Below are 6,126 nucleotides of genomic sequence, written 5' to 3' on the forward strand. Positions count from 1 at the left end.
CACCCCAGAGTTCAATGAGTTACACAATCACTCTTTTTAGCCACTAGCTCTCCTTCAAGCATCATGGATGGCCCAAAACTTCCCCTTTCAACCTTGTTTACACTCACACTTCAGATTTATTAATTACACTATATCACTGCTCCATCATCATTTCCATCCAGTATCAAATCATTACAAGCAACCTTATTATAAATTCTTCACAGATTAAGTATCAGTTCACCGATTTCTACTTCCCTTCTACATCCTGGTAGCCTATCTTTCAGACTCTAACTCCATGAGTCTGATCAATATCTTTATTTCGTATCAGTGAGATCATGCAATATTTGTCCCTCAGTGACTGGCTTACTTCACTCAACATAAGATCTTAGAGGCCATCCATGTTCTTGCACGTATCAGTACTTAATTCCTTCTTATAGGTGAATAATATTCCATCATATGTGTATATCACATTTTGTTTATCCATTTATGTGTTAATGGACACTTGTGTGGCTTCCATTTTTGGGCAATAGTGAATAATGCTGTTATGAATATTGGTGTGCATATATCTGTTTATATCCATGCTTTCAATTCTTCTGCGTATACCTACTAGTGGGATTGCTGGATTGTATGGCAATTCTATACCTAGCATTCTGGGGAACCACCAAATCATCCTCCACAGTGGTTGCACCATTTTAAATTCCCACAAGTGGTGAATGAATATTTTTATTTCTTCACATCTTCTCCAAAATTGTAGTTGTTTTTTTTTAATAGTAACCAGTCCAGCAGGTATAAGTACTGTAAGCTTTTAAACTAATAAATTTCCATTGTAAAAGCAAGCCTATTTCTAGTATATTGCTCCCAGCAGCTTTTAGCAAACTAAAGCATAGTTCAGGGAATTTAACTTTTGTGTTGGTATTGAGAAAACCCAGAAATTAATTTTCATTTTATTTATCTGGCTAAACTGAATGAAGGTGGGCTTTAATCCCATATGGCAATTGTCCTTATTAGCAAAGGAAATTTGACTCATAATTAAGAAGCCAGAAACCAGTAGAGTCCAGAAGTTGGTGAACAAAATCTTGTGGCAAAGACGGAGATGCAAGCAAAGGAACCCTAAGGAATGCAATAAACTAGCACTAGAATGTTACAGATTCCAGGAGAAAGCATGACCTGTTGAGATTTTGATTTTGGACTCCTAGCTTCCAAAATAATGAGACAATAAAGTCCTGTTACATAAGCCAAAATAGTGTAATATTTTTCATATTTTTCCTGGCAAATTAAGATATTAACAAAATAGAGAATCTAGGTAAAGTACTAGGAATTAGAAAAGGAAACTAAATAGAAGTTTTGGAGTCACAATAACTGAAATAAAAAATTCAGTAAAGGTACTCAGCAACATCTTTGACAAGGCAGAAGAATAAGTAAACTTGATTGTAGGTCAAATGGTACTATCCTTTGTAAAGAACACTGAGAAAAAAGAATCAAGTGAAATTAACAGATCCTCAGAGACCTGTGTAATATCCTCAAATATATTCACAAAATATATGAAGCAAAATGGACAGAACTAAAGAGAGAAATAGATGGCTCAAGAATAATGATTAGAGGGAAGCGGACTTGGCCCAGCAGTTAGGGCATCCATCTGCCATATGGAAGGTCCGCGGTTCAAACCCTGGGCCTCCTTGACCCGTGTGGAGCTGGCCTATGTGCAGTGCTGATGCATGCAAGGAGTGCCCTGCCACACAGGGGTGTCCCTGCATAGGGGAGCCCCACCCGCAAGGAGTGCACCCCTTAAGGAGAGGCACCCAGCACCAAAGAAAGTGCAGCCTGCCCAGGAATGGCTCCACCTACATGGAGAAATGACACAACAAGATGACGCAGCAAAAAGAAACACAGATTCCCATGCCACTGACAACAACAGAAGCAGACAAAGAAGACGCAGCAAATAGACACAGAGAACAGACAACCAGGGTGGGTGGGGGGGGGAAGGGGAGAGAAATAAATAAATAAATAAATAAAATCGTTTTTAAAAAATATTAAAAATAAAAAATAATAATGATTAGAGACCTGGTCTTAATTTGCCATAGGGCTGTCAATGCAAAGTACCAGGAATGGGGTTATTTTTAATAATGGGAGTTTTATTTAGGGTAAAAGTTTGGAGTTCTGAGACCATGAAATGTCCCAATCAAGGCATCACCAGAGGTGTTTATTCACCAACGTCAGCTACTAGTGATCCTGGGATCCTGCCATATGGCAAAGCAAGATTGCAAAAGTCTCTGCTGAGGTCCTTTCCTTCCCTTCCAGAATTTACCATCTCCCAGAGCTCAGCAAGCAACCAGGCATAGGGGTTACAATAGCAAAGCCCTAAAGAGTCCAACTCAAGGTTCCACAAGTGGTACTTTCTCACCCAGAGTCTGTTGCCACATTGATGCAAAATGGCAGGCTGTGTCTGCAAGGGGCAGGCTGCCTATACTCTTAAGGCTCTGTGGTCCCAGCATCTTCCAATATTAGCTGTAGGCTGGGATAAATCTCCTTTCTGTCTGGGCTCAGGCGTCTGTGGGCTCAATGGCAGCTGTGGCTGTTAAGCTTATCTCTCTTCCCAGGGCTTCTGCTGTGTCTAAGAAGCTGTCTCTATTCCTCTATGTTCTTCTCCTGTGTGTCTACTTCCCAGGCTCCAACTCAAAACTCAAAACTCCCTTCTCTGCAGTGTGGTTTCTCTGTGAGTCACCCCAGGATGCAATGTCCTACTGATGTGACCTAATCAAAGCCTTAATCATTATTTTATTAAGTAAAAGTGAAACCTCTGAATCCAATATAATCTGATATGTCCAGAGTGACAGACCAGTTTACAAACAAAATGCAATATTCATTTTTGGAATTCACAAATAATATCAAACTGCTACAGAATCTAGTCAGCAAGAAAATAAAGGTAATGGTTTCTTAGATTTAACACAAAACTTGGTACCAGAAGTAAAATTGGCCAATTTCACATCATCAAGATTAAAAATTTCTGCTTTTCACTAGACACAGGAAAATAAAAATTGAAGCTGGATATTTGGTCTCCAGAATATGTTAAGTACCCTCACAACTTGGCAATTAAAAAAAAAAAAGAATTCAGTTTTTTTAAAAAAATGGAAAAATATTTTGAGTGGACACTTCAGTAAAGAATATATCTTAATGGCAAATAAGCACAATGGAAATATACAAATTAAAATCACAGTGATATACCACTATACAACTATTACAATTAATTTAAATATAAAACAGACAATATTTAGCACTAGCAATGATTCAGAGCAACTGAAATGTTCATACAGTACTGAAGGGAATACAAAAATAGCACAACAGCAAAAAATCTGTCCAAAAATGTCAAAATCAACTTTCTTGGAATTTGAAATTAACCAATGGCTAGCAGCAACCTGGGAAAGCCTGTATTCAAGAAAAATGGCTGGGAAAGAGTTTGGCAGTTTCTTAGAAACTTAAACATGTATTTATCATATAAGCAGCAATCCCTTTCCTAGGTATTTATCTGAAGGCCAAAAATATATATCCACACAAAAACCTATATTAGCATGTTAATGGCACTATTAGTCATGATTGCCAAAAACTGGATCTAGTCAAAATGTCCACTAAATGATAAATAGATAGACAATATATAGTACATCTATACAATGGATTATTAGTCAGCAATAAAAGAATAAACAATAGATACACACAATAACATGAATGAATCTCAGTTATTACACTGGGTTTAAGAATCCATTTGCAAAATATTACATAATATGTAGACTTGCATTTATGTGACTTTCTGTAAGAGACACAATTCTAGGGACAGTAAAAACTTCAGAGTGCCAGAGGGTGGGATTGTGCTGAGGGGACTGACTATAAAGTGATATGAAGAAACTTTTCATAGTGACAAAAATCACCTATGTATTGACTGCAGTGATAGTTTTATAGCTATATACATTTTTCAAAATTCATGAAACTGTACACCTAAAGAGGATGAATCTTAAAGTGTGTAAATTATACCTCAATTAAACTGACAAAAACAACCACAAATAATTTATACAAAAACCACACAACAGAAACAAAACAAAAAATCCGGCAGGTGCTGTTTTATACTCCAGTATGTCCAAGGTAGAGAGTATGCCTGTTCAAACCTACAAAATTTATTTTCAGTGCAGATAGTTTTTCTGAGTTTCTCAGCCATGTATCCAACTGCCTAAGTAATTCGAACTCATCATTTTCAAATCAGAATTCACAATCCCCCTTAACTCTCCACTCCCTCAGACTTCCTTTCCATCCACTGTTTATCTCAGATAATAGTTGTTCAGTTCAGATTCCTAAACATGATGTAGGTTTCCTACTTCTCTTTCCCTATATCTAATTAGATTTAATTGGCAGCTAGCTCATAATACACATTCAAAGTAAATTTTTGAATGAATGAATGTTGAAGAATGCTTCTCCAGGGAATAGAAAAAAGGTTTCAGTGACACTGAATAAGGCCTTTGTCTCCAGATAAGCATCATGAAACATTAGCTCTGCTTTTTAAGCACAAAATGATGTAATTAAGAGCAGAGACTAAGGGGAGGGGTCAAAGTTAATCTGCTACTAAGATGAACAAGTTAAAAATTTTAAGAGATACGTGAAATGATTGAGGCAAAAGCATCATAAAAACATCCATGTTTGTCTCTTTAAGTTTTCTACTCTATATCCTGGATCTTATTTATAATTCTTATATCTGCACCTACTTATGAATTCATAACTGCTTTGGTCTCTCACAGGCACTCAACTTCTCTATTTTTTATGCCTGGCTTTGCTAAATCAATTAAAATCAATTGAATTTAGCTAAATAAGTCACAAAACCAAAGCCATAATACCACATTAACAAAGACATACTGCTATATTCACTCCCAATGAATATTTAGTAGTATTCATATTTCCTCAATTGGAAAGCTTACTTGATTTATTACTTAAGTCCATAAATAGAATAAAATTGATTAGTCTTAAAATAATAACCACTATTATCTGAAGGGAAGAAAAATGTAGTAAAATGGAAATGGAGTATTCTGGAGAGCTAGCTGTCCCCTTTGTTCAGTATAAAATTTAAATAGCAGACCTAGAGAAGTTTGATAAACCTTCCTTGCCTCCCTGCGGCTGGGGCAGCTTGCACCCCGATGCTGACGGGGGGGTTTGGAGGGGTCAGACTAGACCGCAGCGGCGTCTGATGCTACGGCAGACAGCATCAGAGGGGCTCTCAGGAGTGGAGGACGCAGGGCAAGGGGAGGAAGAAAGCCGTGGAGACCAGGTCTGTGCGCAAGTCCGGTTTATTGCGGAAGGGGACACAGATTTATAGGGTTAGGGACTGCGTGGAGGGATTTGATAGGTGCGGGCAGGTACTGCTTCTTGATAGGTGATTGTAAGCGGTTGCTAGGCAGAGGGCTGGCTGAGAGATTTGGAATAGGGGAGGGGAAAGGGGGAGTGAGAGCTGGCCGGATGTTGGGCTAGGCGGGAGATAAAAAGGGGGAGGGCAGCGCCGGCCAGGCCAGCCGCTAGCAGCAAAGGCCTAGTCAGGCGTGGTCACCTTATCTAGGCCCAGTGGGCAGAGGCGGTATCACTTCTTGCCGCACCGTTTGCTACTGTGGCAAGCCGGGCGCCCTTCCTCCCACACCTCCCCTCTTCCGTCCCTGGTTTTATAAAGATCAGTCTACATTGACAGCAGAACCAAACATGCATGTGGCTTGTGTTCACAAGCCAGTGATGGAGAATGGTAAAGGATATTTTTGTGGTAACAAAGCACTGCCTTTTGAACCAAATAGTTATGGGACTTGAAGATACTTTAGTGTTTCTTTTGTTTCACTAATGCACCAACTTTCCCAGAAGAACCGACTAATAAAACTGCCAGAAAGAGGAAGGTCAAACATAGAATAACTAATAGGGTCTCAGGGGAAATGTGGTGCAGCTAGTGGTTATTACCACTCCTGCCTAGATCAGGAGGTCTGTTATTTAATATATATATTCTTCAGATTGTTGGTTTTTTCCTCTTTTTTTTTATTTGAGAAGTGAGTTAACAAAACAATCATGCATAACATACCAGATTCCCATACATCACCCCCCCCAACACCTTACATTGTTGTGATACATTTATTACAA

The sequence above is a fragment of the Dasypus novemcinctus genome, chromosome 4 (assembly GCF_030445035.2).
Source record: "Dasypus novemcinctus isolate mDasNov1 chromosome 4, mDasNov1.1.hap2, whole genome shotgun sequence".
Lineage (NCBI taxonomy): Eukaryota > Metazoa > Chordata > Mammalia > Cingulata > Dasypodidae > Dasypus > Dasypus novemcinctus.